Below are 13,615 nucleotides of genomic sequence, written 5' to 3'. Positions count from 1 at the left end.
CCAAAATGGAAATTAGCTGATTAAGTCACTGCTTTAAAAGCCCATTTTTAAATTCCTTTTGCAGAAGTATCTCTACATTCTTCTTTTCAAGTCTATTAGAAACAATACATACAGACTGCTTGGTGAGACCTTTCCTACTAAACTGGGGCATTGCCAAAACTCTCCTGCAGAGGTGACTGCCAGTGCAGGGGAGAGATTTTCAGAATAGGGTTTTTTCTTGCCAGAACCCCAGGGAGGATGAAGTCGTGATGAGATAATATCCGAGACTCTTCTCTGAAGATGACAGCCAACTCTCTTTAAGGGGATACTGCAATAGGTGTATTTCTACATACAGGAAAACTGCAAAAGCTCCAATGAATTTCTGGCCTTCCCAGAAGTTCAGTGCATAGTGTGAAATTTGATGGGTAGACTGCTGTCCACCTAGCTTTGAACACCCTACAGTACTGGGGACTAATGTACCAAAGCATTAAATATACATTAAGTCCAAAAATATGAGTACATTCCTCCCCATATAGGAAAGCTTTTGGTCATATAGCTGAGTCTGACTGAAGTAAACAGGACGTAAGAGTGCAACAAATCAGTGAGTTGCTGAAATGCTTTGGCTGACCTGGGGTTTTAGGCACTTGCTGTTTATTCGTAGAGCTGAAAAAGGTCAAACTAGTAAAATGGGTCCTTTAAATGGTTTCACCACTGAAATTCATCCAGAAGATTTACACACTCAAATGAATTTGGAGATGTTCCTTTGGGCACATGTGCCCTGAACACCTGTCCTGCTGAGCAGATGATCTCCACGGGAGAAGAGGAAGTAAAGAACTGGGTATTTGTTTAGCCACCCCATCTCAGCCATATAGAATTATATAACCTTGTTTTTGTAGGATTACTTTGCTAAAATAATACGAATATCACGTTTGTTCCCCTAAAACATATCACCATATAGTGTTGCCCTGAGAGAGAAAAGGGGAAGATGTGCAGCTCCTCCTGTTTCATTTCCTGCTTTCGTGGATTGTTGTGTTACTAAAATATTTTTATTACAGAAGAACTTGAAGCAATATACAATGTTTGTCAGAGGATTATTTATAGTCCCTTTAAGCTGAATTTCTGTAATGAAATCCATTTACAGACATTCCACAGTGCCCTATGGTTACTTGCTTATGCAAATGAAATGTGACCCTTGAAATAAGCCTCTTGCCCTTGCTGTCACCCTCCTTGGCTTCAAAGGTCTACAGACAATCACTTCTTAAGTGAATGGGGTTTTTTTATTATTTTATTTGGTTTTGACTGGGGAAAGAAGAAAACTAAAAAAAAGAAAAGCCTTTCCATTACATGGTATTTTTGCAGAGATTCATAGTGACTGGTTGCACATTCATGTGAGATAATGATCATTTGGTTTAGATGTTAACACAGGAATTCTTTTCTCATAAACCTGCTTAGATTATACTAAGAGAGATATTATGGTTTTTTATAATAAAATCTTCAGAAATGTCCAAGTGATTTAAGGACCTGGATTTAAGTTCATTTCTCCTGTTCTGCTTTGGATTCCTAATTCAGATATCTGGTTTCAAAGGTATTCCTTCTAGGCTCACAGATGTGGTTTCAGCCTGGCATACCTGCAGAACTGACTCTGCAGTGGCCCACCAAAAAAAGTGTAAAATTCTGCCCTGTAAAAATGGTTTTATTGCCTGGCTATGCTTGCAATAGACTACACTGTTATAAAATGAATGAGTAAATGCATATATAAGATATAGATAAGAGATGAAGAGCCAACTAATTTAGAGAGGTGGAGAGGATAACTTAAAATCAGTTACTCTACATCTTTATTATAAGATGCTATTAAAAAAATCAAGAAATTAAACTATGCCACAGTAATAAGGGCCACATTTCTCTTTACCTTGTTTGCAACATCTGATCTTAAAAGCATTTTAGGAACATTAGGATCATGGCTTTTTTGTTCAGGTGTTTAAAGAGTCAGAGCTGAGGTACAATAATACCTCTCCCATTCAAGAATCTCCAGAGTGTGAGCTGTGATGTTAGAGCTGAGTGCTGCCAGTGAAAACAAATTTACACTTAGTTGCAAGTGCCAAGTCACCTCTTTGCTTCTGTTTTAGATGTTTCTGCAATCACTGACATCGTGTTAAAATGATGCAACATCACAACACAAACACTAGTTTTGTGATAATTTTTGAAAACATTCCTTATAGTTCATCACCTCTTAAATTAAGCAAAATGGTCATAAAAGTAATGAAACATTCCAGCTGCTGACAGTTCTGGATGGATAGAAAGATGGAGGGAAATGTGCCTTGAGGTGATGAGTTATGGTTTTTGCACAGAAAAAAAATTTTTCCAAAAGTGGGTGGCAAAATAACTTCTTTCTCATTTTGATATACGAGATCTGTAAATAAAAGAAGCTGACTTCAGATGAACCACACTGTTCATAATGATGGTATCTGAGCTATAGCACCTGTAAAGGAGCACAGAAGACTTCCATATCATCTCGTTTCTTTTTCTTTTACAGTTTTATTGTAAGTGAAAGATGCTACCTGGAGTTATAGTCTACTTATGGCAACTGTAGACATCTTATTTACTTCTGCATTATCAGAATCCAGAGAGAGTAGAGACAGCTTTTGCTGGATCTTATGATTTATAGCTGATTCCAGATGGCTTTTATTACAAAATATTTCTATCTTAAAGCTATGTTGAAGATAAGTAGACAGCCGTGACCCCACATTATCCTAGGGCCTTTTGCAGTAAGTGGTGCTCCCAAAAAATGTGAGGCAAGTGCTGTGTTTATCTGAATAGAGAACTTCAGTTGTGCATATATTTTATGGTCTGTGCAAAATCCTCTGGGAGGGGGTTTGTGACTCCACAGACTTGGTGCTGTTCTTTTCTTCCTGGGGCCCCTGCAGCCAGCACAAGAAATTTGATGCTGTTCTCTTAGAAGGGCAAAGCCCATGGGAGAGAGGAAATGGTGGGTGACTACCTAAACAGCATAGGGTTTATCCTCAGGATAGGTTCTTCAGTCCCTCACATTTTGAAAAGAACCTTTTTAACACATCATCTAGTCCAACATCCTCACCTAGATCAGGTTGCTCAGAGCCCTGTCAAGCCTCACCTTGAATATCTCCAGGGATGAAGCCTCAACTACATCCCTGGGCAGGATATTCAATTTTTCTACTACCAAAGTAATACTGAAGATTGGGAAAGAACAGAATGAAAGAAACTCAAGCAGGAAGGGCTTCAGAGGAGACTCAGTGTAGCAGAAGTATACGTAGGGAGGATGGTTTGTACCCAATAAATAACATTGCCCATGAACAGGAATGGAGCAGCAGATTCCAGAATTTCACCATTCTTCTGTTTCCTGTGAATATCAGCAAAATGGGCCTCCCAGCCCCTTCCAGTGTTTGTTACCCCAGTCTAGAACTGGGTCTGGACAGAGGATCTGAAGTTCCAGCTCTGACAAACCACGAAAGTATTCACAGAAAAGGCAGCTGGAAACTAGACAGTGGGGGAAGAGGGACTTGGGTTTGTTGGTCAGCTGAAAATAGGAAATTACTTGAGAGAAGGAAAAAGTGAGGTGAGAAAATAGAAGTGGCTTTGAATGAATCTTTGGCTCTTTTGTTTTAGGAATTAAAAATTTGTACTAGATGAAGCATAGACTGCCAAGAAGAGGAAGGAATGTTAATCTAATTATTATAGACAAATGCTTCATTGGATAAATCCCCTTTATTTTTTCATCTCCCACAGAATTCTGAGGACTAAAGTAATTTTAAAAGCAGTTTTTTCTACTTTTTCAGTTACTTTGTTATAATCCAGCAGAGGAGCTTGAGGTCTGATTTGTAAAAGTAGTGAGATGCACAAGTGCATCTGAAGTCCAAGTCAGGTTTCCCTGTAACAGGGAAAACAAATGTAGTACACTGTGAAACCAAGTCAGTGCCTTTCACTGGATAACTGGATAAGCATAGGAAAGAATATTCTTTACCCCCATTCACCTCCTGTAGCAATTACAGGTCAATATTTGAGATACAGCTGGATACTGCATGGGTAGGACTATGAGGAAATTAATCATTCAGAAGGCACAGCAGATCAAGAATAATATTCAGTAAATGTTGCCCAGAGTTTTTCTCTGACCAAGTGACACTAAGACTAATATGACTGTACTGTAATGTGGGTATTGTCTGTCCTGTGGCCCCTGGAACTCATGGGGTAAGTAAATAGTGTGTACCACATTGTATGGCTACAGGAGGGCTGAATTAAAGTTGTACAGATTTTCCACAGCTATGGAAGCTTTTGTGTCAAGGCAGGGCCTCGACTTCCTTGGCATATAAAACTCATGTAAATACTTTCTGGTGAGTGAGTTGGCACAAAAGGCTTTTAAAGTCCTGCAGAGGGAGAATGCATGAAGACATAGACCCTGATGAGCTCAATTATCTGCTCTCTGTGACATTTACAGAGGTGAGGGGTGGGGTACCTATGTCAATAAAAGCATGGTCTCCTATTACAGAAATTACTTGTCATTTTAGCATAATTCCAGTGTTAGGCATTGTTTTCTTCCATTAAAACTAAGCAACCCATTAAGAAATGCTTCATTATCTTAGTTGCTTTCTGAAATACCACATCTTTTTCTCCTTTTTCATCCAGGATTACTTGTTTGCAAAGAAATGTATCTCTGTAATCCCCCAGAGTACAAGTACTTCCGTTTTAGGAATGGTACAGTTGCTGTGAGTGTTTATTCTCCTGGATGCTCATCAGTCTTAAGTGGAGAGTTGAGATGCAAGCTCTTAATTCACATAAATATCCTGGTCTTCCCACTTGAGTTGGCTAGCTGGCTAAATGCAATAAAAATTAAGATTACAAATGCTGCACATACTTCAGCTGGCAGCCACCTGCTTTGCCAGAGAGAAACAGGCTAATCCTTTTGTCTGATGAAAGTCTTCCACCAATTTCCCACAGTTTCTCTTCTGCTCTACAGAAGCCAATGAGCTTCAGAGCTCCAGTCCTCCAAAAGAAAAAAAAAATGGTATAGAGCCTCACTTTACTTCTGAACAGAAGGTGTGGGCTGCCCCACAAAATCTGTCATCCTTACCAGGGTTGCACTGAGTCCCAGTGAAATCTCCACACTGGTGAACCTGCTGCTCTACATCTAGAGCTGATCACCCCAGCTCACCTGCCAATGAAGATTAAATCAGGAGCTTTCCCTGTCCATCTTTATCAGTGAATATTGCTGCTAATCAAGAGATGCCCATCAAGAATAAAAAATGGCTTAAACAAGCTTCTTTGGCATCTGTTTTTTGCCTTCACCAGATGTTTTAAAATCTGTTACTGAACGACATGGCAGGCAGAGCTGAAATTCCTTTTTTAATATGTGGATTGAGACAAGGAGAAAGCAAGCAAGAATCGAGTTCCCATTGAAAGAGTTCTGAGAGGCTCCCAGAATGACTTTTTCCTCTGTTTTTTCAGCACTTCCTAGTTTTAAACATTGACCAGAGATACAGAGTGTAAAACCAGCTGTGCTTATTCCAGTGCTGCAAAGTTTGGCTAGAATTGAATTCCTTGTCCTGTAACATACTCATCTTTCACACATATGTTATTCTTTTTTTTTCAAAGTCTGTGGTCTCACCCTAGTGAAATACCACGTGGAGGGATCAGTGAGGTTTGTCACTGGGGTGAGGAGTAATGTGTCATTGTTAGAGAATCCAATGGAGCTGTTCCTGCAAGCAAGGGCTGTTTGCAAGTAATATTCAGGATGCAGCTGCACTGTGAAAAGTATTGTATAGTCTATAAAAATAGTGGGTATGCTTGGTAATCTTAAAGTCCTGGTATGTTTGCATGGAAACTCTGCTAACATCCTGAAATAGTTTCTTATGACCTCAGAGAGGAGCAATGTATTTTCAGGAGGTCTGTTCCCAGAGCTTGCCAGGGTCTGACATTTTAATAATGAAAAGCAATTCATCTTATTTTCAATATTAACTTGTGGATGACTCAATCAAATCTCAAAAATTTACCTAATGGTGCTTAATTACATGGTTTGAACAAAAGAAAAAACATACAGCTGATAAAATGGAACTGGACTGTGAAAATCATTGTAACTTTAGAATTGTTCCCTTATCATTGAACTGATTTGCAGATTTATGACTGACCTCTTGGGAAGGGAAGGTTTTTCAGTGAAGTGCAGTTTAGATGCTTAGGGTCTCACCTTTTTAAATGTTTTTTTTTCCCACTCTGAGTTCCTTTTTGCCTTAGAAGATATCACATAAATTAATTAAAATTACACGAACTATGAAGTTATATTTCTGTGCTATGGTTCCAAGGCAAACCAATTAATTTTTCAAGATCTTGCTTCACTATTTGGCTAATATTTTGAGCTCATATTCTTTAAAAATCGGGTGTTTTCAGTGCTCCTTATGTGATTCTTCCCAAATTCTTATGATACAGCTAGAACATTAAACAACATTCCCTGGAAGTGTTCAAGGCCAGGTTGGAAGGAACACATCCTTTCCAAAGGACTGGAATGGACTGGAATTGGCAGTTGTTTTTCAGTCACTTGACATTTGGCTTTGAGGTTTGTCAGGATACACTGTCAAGATACATTCTCTGGAGCTGGTAATGAAGGAGGAGATTTTATTCATCATACCTGTCCTAGCTGAGATTCCAGTGTTCTTTTTGCTTTTTGCTCAGTGTAGTATTTGTACAGCTTCCAGTTTCACAGCTGTTTCACTGAAGGCTGAAGAACTCAATGTAGTTTCTAAAGAGAAAATAGGGTTAAAAAAAATGGGCAGGTTGTTGACCCACAAGACAGAGACTGTTCAGAGTAGCATGGGGAATAATTGTATGAATTATATTAATTGTTATTCCTATCAATCCTTAGTAAAGATGGCCAATTAATCATTCCTTCCTAAAATTAGGGAGGCTCCATAACTAAGTACATGTTCCACAATAAAAAAGATAACACTGTAAAAGTAGCTCTCTCAAATCGTGCCAAAGTGGATCATAGATGTGTACTTTAGCAACTTTCAAGGGTTAAAACACCATGTCACATTATATATACATTTATACCAAAGGCCAGAGAGGTACAAGTCCCATTTCATAATCACTGTGCCATTTTATGGAACTTCTGCCTCTTTATGGTTCTGTGACCTCCCTCAATCAGTGCAGCCAGAATGCAAAAAGGTCAAACTAGATGTCAGCCCAAGCAATTATGAAAGAGAGAACTTGGACATGACCCTGAGATTAGAAATGGTGACCTGTCACAGTAACAGGGGAAAACCTGCCATGCTGCCTTTTTGTCAAATACAAACTATCACGGCAGTCTTAAAATGTACTGTTATTTATTTGCATTTTAATCTCTTCTCACCTCTAATATTGGGCTTTCCTTCTCATCTTCTTTCTTCTGTTGTAAGCAGATAGCTCAGATGGCAGAAAATAGGAACTGAGTTTAGAATATCCGTATCTCCTGCAAAGAAAGGTCCCAGGAAAATGGATTAAAAACATATTTATCTGGACATAAGGAGCAGAAATAACACAGTAAGAAAATTGTGGTCTTATTCCAAACACTGTATGTGATATTGTAGGGTTCCTTTAAGGTCAATGAGAGCTTCATTTCAGATACATAACATACCCAAAATCTATGTTAATAGGAATGGAGAAAGAACCTGAACAGAATTATTTGGAATTGAAACTGTATTTTTTATTTTTTACAGATTTGCATTTTAATCATGGAAACATAACAAAAATTCATCCTATTTTTGTTTGTTCACAAAGGAGTTGTTTTTCAATTTCTTTTCTAAGACGTCTGATTTGAAATAACTCTTTTAAATCTACTTTTAAATACTCTTTTAACTTAATAACTCTTTTAAATCTACCCTCTTCCAGTTTCAGTGTTGGCTGGGAGCACAGAAAAAGGAATCACATTGCTCAAAATACTGTAAGACTTCATAGGCCAGCAATAAGTGCATAATATTGCCTTTTCTTTTGACTGTGGTACATGGAAACTTCATGGATGAGTCCAGAACTCAGCAGCTCTTTACAGCTGTTGAAGATTTATTTGAATTTAGCTAATTTTCTCTGTCGTAACCTTCCTCTCTCTCATTCTCTGTAATGATATATGGATGTATATTTTAATACACTGCAAGCTTACACACCTCTACTTCAATGTGTTTAGAAGAAGCTTTGGATAGGCACGTGGAAAATACTGCAGCAATTGCTGATGAGCACAGAGCAAGGGGGAATTTGGGATGTGGAGTATTGTGTTTAGCACTGGAGTGGCTGCTCTCAGAAACTTTGCCTCACACCTCTCTGAACTGTTCCTAAGTCTTTCAGGAGTGGAAGGTTCCTTAGGCATTGGCTTATGCCTTCAGAAGTCACTTCTCAGCTTGACCACAAACATCACAAACAAGGATTGCCAAAGTGCAGGGAGTTTGCAAGACTAAAGAAGGTCAAGAGAAATCTGGCCTTTCCATAAACTGATCAGATTTTTTTTTCATCCTTTCTTTACCAGTAAAGCAGATTTAATTCAACAAAAAAATTCACCTACTGACAGCTTTGGTTGGTATTTTTCTCTCTTTCCTAAATGCAGGACATTGCTATGTAGGGCACAGCTTTCTTAGTTGTTACATTTCTTCTTTTGCCTTATAAAAACTCTTCAAAATACATTTTCCTGAAAGTTTTTTGCTAGCATCTAGGAACTTGATGAAATAAATTATACATGCATTTATTTAATCCAACTATTCAGGAAAAAAAAGTAAGAACTCTCTATAATGCATATGAAAAGGTGACCTGTAATTCTGCTGCTAGACTAAAATTTTACTTGCAAATCTTTAAAGTTTCTGGTTGTAATTAAATTAGTAATGCCCATCAAACTTTCTTTCTATATATTTAAACTTTGCAAAGGCATAACTTTTTTCTTCAGTGAATAATGAAAACTATAAAGCATTATAAGGTTTCAGATTGGATGTGGGAGAGACATCCATAAGACCAAGTAAATTGTGCAGAATAGTTGTCTGAGGGGATTCTGATTAAAGAACTTCCCTTAAATTGAGTATTCCCTGAAAAATTAGCAACAAACTGATGTCTGCATGTGGCTTGCTTGCTTTCATTTATATCTAGAGCCTCAATATTTGTTTCTAGATAAGATTAAGTAAAAGCTTTAAACTGAAAACTGTTCAATATAGAATAAAAACTCTTCTCTTTTTTTTTTCCTGATGATTCTGTGAAGTAAAAAGCTCCCTAAAGGTGTAACAACAGAAATGCTTCTACATACACATACAGTGTATGTAAAGAGGAAGCTTTACAAACCTGGAACTATATTTTTTCAGAGGAAATCCAGCCATAGCACTGAGAGCTGTAGTATACCTGGGTAATCTGTGAGCAATAAATTAAAATAATTGCCTATGTAATTCAATCCTAATTTTGCCTTAGGCCTTCCCTACTAGGAGAACAGAATCATGTCAGCTATTGAGCCTTGGTTTTGAACCATGGATCCAAATATCTTTCAAAAGATAGTTTTGTTAGAGATCTCTGTTTGTGGATTGCAACATAAAGACCACAAGGAGGAATTTTGTGCAATACAGCACCAATGTATCCTGCACCCAAGTGCAGGACCTCCCACTTGGGCTTCTTGCACTTCCTGAGGTTGGTGTGGGCCATCCCTCTGGATGACATCTCTTCCCTCCAGCATTTTGACTTCACCACACAGCCTGGTGTTGTCAGCAAACTTGCTGAGGGTGCAGTCACTTCCCCTTTTCATGTTGCCAACAAGGAAGTTAAACAGCACCAGGCACAGTACCAATCCTTGAGGAATTTAATTTGTCACTGAACTCTATTTGGAAAAAAATATGATGATGGAGAAAATGAGATTTTTCAGGACTATTTCAAAACATGAAAATATATTAATAGATTTTTAAAAGGAGCAAGCCAAAAAGAAAGAGCCACAATAACCCCTGCTTCACTCACTAACTGAATGAATCAGAGCAAAGTGTCTCAGTGGTGAGAGCAAAAAATCTGCCAGACATATTAAAACATGCAGAGAAATTATCTCACTGCCTCCACCCAAAGGTAAAGCTAAGGCTTGTAAACTTCCTTGAGAACACTGAGCATGACAGGGAGGAAGAAGTGAAACGTTTCCTTTCAGACATAGATCATGCTGCTGGGTTCAGTATCTTCACTGCCTTTAAGAATGGATTACCAGAGTGTGCCCTGCATGGCTCTGCCTCAGTTTTCTGTGCCAAATTTAGGCACCTTGGAAAAGAAGGAGGCAGGTCCAGCAGCAGCCTGTGACATCAGGTCTCTGAGTTCTGTCTGCTCTGGCTTCTCTTGAAACACCCTAAGCAGTAAATTGGGTTTTCTCCAGCAGTCATTCCTGTCACTGTAGTGAAGTGTCTCTGATTGTTGTGCTAAACCTTGGTTCTGACAAATTAAATCAGAGTAGGGAATTGCTGGCACTTATTTTATGAAAGAGTAGCCCAGAAACTCCAAGGGAACAACGTGAAAACTTAAATAAAATTAAGCTACGTGGTCTCACATGGTTCTGAGTTCAGAATTTTCTTTGTGAGTGCTGACAATCCTTTGACCAAATTAACCTTTCATATTCACTGGCTGTTCCAAATGACAGTAATGACCACTGAGCTTTCTTGGGGTTCTGGACAATAGATAGAGCTGAAGTCCAAAGTAAAAAGTGTTTGTAGGAATGTTTTATTCTAGCTACCTAAAGAGTAAAGTACCCCCTGGGTTTTGTTTTTGTTTGGGGAATTGATGAAGCTTCAGGATTTAAGTCTGGTAATTAGACAACATGGGGATGGTATTTTGAATTATTTATACCATGCTCTTTAGGAAGTTAGACAAAAAAAAAAATAGGTGACAGCTTGTTTATATTCAGATAGGTGGGTAAGATTAATTTTTTTTATGACAATGCTGGAGCTTGATTAAAATCTCTTAATTAAACTGATGTGACTGAAAGAAAAAGGCAGGATGTGATTGTCTGTGGATGTCATGTGGATGCTTGTGTAAGAACAGCACAGTTTATTACAAAGCCCAAAGTTTGTCTAACAGCACAACAGAAAATAGTAATTGTACATGAGCCAGGCATATAATCTGGATAGGTAATGCCTTTAAATTAAGTAATGCATAGAGCACCCCCAGGCACGCTGACATTGCATATTTTGTCAGAAGGAAGGTGAGAGCCACATGGAAAGCTCAAGACCTGGGTAAAACCTTCTTAAGGTTCATAGGAATAGTCGTGTGCAGGGACTGTATATGTTGAGTATATGTATAGCATGGTTATATGTTGGGCAGCTGGTTTTTCCAGCATTTAGGCACTGCTTAACTTCAGCACAGGAATCATTCCTGCACGCTCAGTGATTATGAAAGCCCACCAAAAAAGACTGTGGTTTTTGCACCAGTGGGGCCATGCTGGAAAAACAAATCTTGGACAAGCACACTGCTTCCTGGGACACTGAAGCAGCTCTGGAAATTCTCACTCGTGGGGAAAAGCTCAGATTGGCAAAAGGCAGGAAAAGATTGACAGATGTAGCTCCACATAACAGCTTTTCTGGCATCATTAAGGGAAAAGGTCAGCTATGAATATGGCAAGATGACAAAATATATGAAAAAATATATAAATATATATATACATATATAAGTATATATAAAAGTACTCAGATTTCAGACTTTGAGCACTAACACAAATCATACATATATGTTATATTGGTAAAAAAGACAGCCTCTTGCCAATTAATATGCTTCATTGGCTTATTTTCTGGAATGAAACACTCTAAATACTTGTGGAAAAAAGACATGTGTGGGATATCCCTGTTTAGAAGTTTGTCACAGTGTTTAGGAAACTGTCAGAGCTATTTATATGTAATAAAAGTACAGTGCTTGTTTCAGTGCAGTTTGTGATACACATAGGTATGTTCCTTTTAGTCCTACAGAAGTTTGTAAACAGCTCCATCTTCAGGCACCTTTCCCTGTGCTAAAAAAAAAAAAAAAAAGAAACAAGAAAAAAGCAACAGTTTTATCTACCATAAGCTTTCAAAGAGCTGTTAGCATTTTACCAATTACACTGATCTTTATCACTTAAACAAATGTAATACTTTCATTTAACCACTTCTCAAATATATTAAATTGAAAGAAAATCATTGGGATTGAACCAAGTATCTAACAAATGAGTCCTGGTGTAGGTCAGTGGCAGAGTATGTTTGACAAGAGGACATTTCTCTCTATCTAAATTAAACTGAAACTGCTTTACAACCACGAGAATGTCTTTCTACCAGCAGAGATCCCAAAGTGCTCAAGTCAAATTAATTTTTAAAATGGGGCTTAAAATTTTTAAAATACCTGGCTTAAAAAAACTATGAAGTGAGAGTGGCAGCACTAAGAGAACATTAACATGCAGAAGATGAAATATCTAAAAATCTTGGAGGGGGTACATGCCCCAAGATCAGGCTTGCAGAATGGCTTTTGCCTATCATTCAATATGAGAATTAAAGATGTAATTTCACAAGCTGTCAAGAGTGCAAATGAGGTTTTCTTTTGATACTGTGGGGAGTGTAATTCTGTTGTCTGGTGGGTGTTTTTCTTCTTCGTGGCACTGCCTGAATAAACCAGTAAAATGGATCTGGGGATAGATTTTTTTTTTTCTGCAATACGTTTGAAATAACTGAGTTTTTAATTTGAAAACACTTTGGAATATAGTTTGCCTCTAGAGGGGCTTTCTGTTTATGTAACAGTGTGTTTGGTAGCAGGTAACACAATCATTTTTAGAATCATAATCTAAACTGAATATATTAGTCTCCCAAACAGCAGCTTGGCATTTTAAAATACAAGTCTTTTTTCTTCCCAAATAGTTTCTATTAATCCTGCTGATTAGATCAAAGTTATTCTGAAGTACCACATGTATGTTTGCATCTAAAATAGATGTATGGCTGTGATATACTTCTCTGTGTGTCTGTGTTTGTAGGTACACATAAAAAGTCTTGTTGTACAATACATCATTTCCTTCCCCAATCAGACATAAGAACCTTTTAATAAATTTATCATTATTCCTTTTAGAAGATGTACCTAGGTGTCATTTTCTTATGTAGTTAAAAGTTTGGGGGGTTTTCTTGTTATAATAGTTAGATATTAAAACCAGGAAGGTTTTCCCAATGCCTATTAATAATGTATTGCAACAAATATGTCAAGTACTCATAAAAAATTATTTTAAAATAACTGTAACTCTGCTCCAGTGTATAAACTTCAATTAGACTTATGGAGCAAATTTGACCAACTTGGACCAAATTTGCCAGCAACATAATTTTGATCAGGGCTTTTGTACTTCAGGCAAGTTTTTTGTGTGTTCCCTATTCATTTGAAAATCAGCATCTAGGAACTTGATAGTTTTTGATGCTTTTCTGACTGTAGTCCTAATCCCACTGGGTTTATCTGAAGGAAGTGGCTTTTTTATTTTACTCATTCATCTCTCTGTGCCCAAGGATTGCCTTATGCTGGAGAAGATCCTAGGGATAGCCAAGACCTAACCTGTAGGTTTAAAGGTGGTAGAGTTGTCTTGGGCCTTTGTTCTGAGTGATTTGGAAGCAACCCATGTGAGTGTATGTTTATTCACAGCTGTAAATTTATTCAGCTG

The sequence above is a fragment of the Calypte anna genome, chromosome 4A (genome assembly GCF_003957555.1).
Source record: "Calypte anna isolate BGI_N300 chromosome 4A, bCalAnn1_v1.p, whole genome shotgun sequence".
Lineage (NCBI taxonomy): Eukaryota > Metazoa > Chordata > Aves > Apodiformes > Trochilidae > Calypte > Calypte anna.
This window is presented reverse-complemented; position numbering follows the sequence as displayed.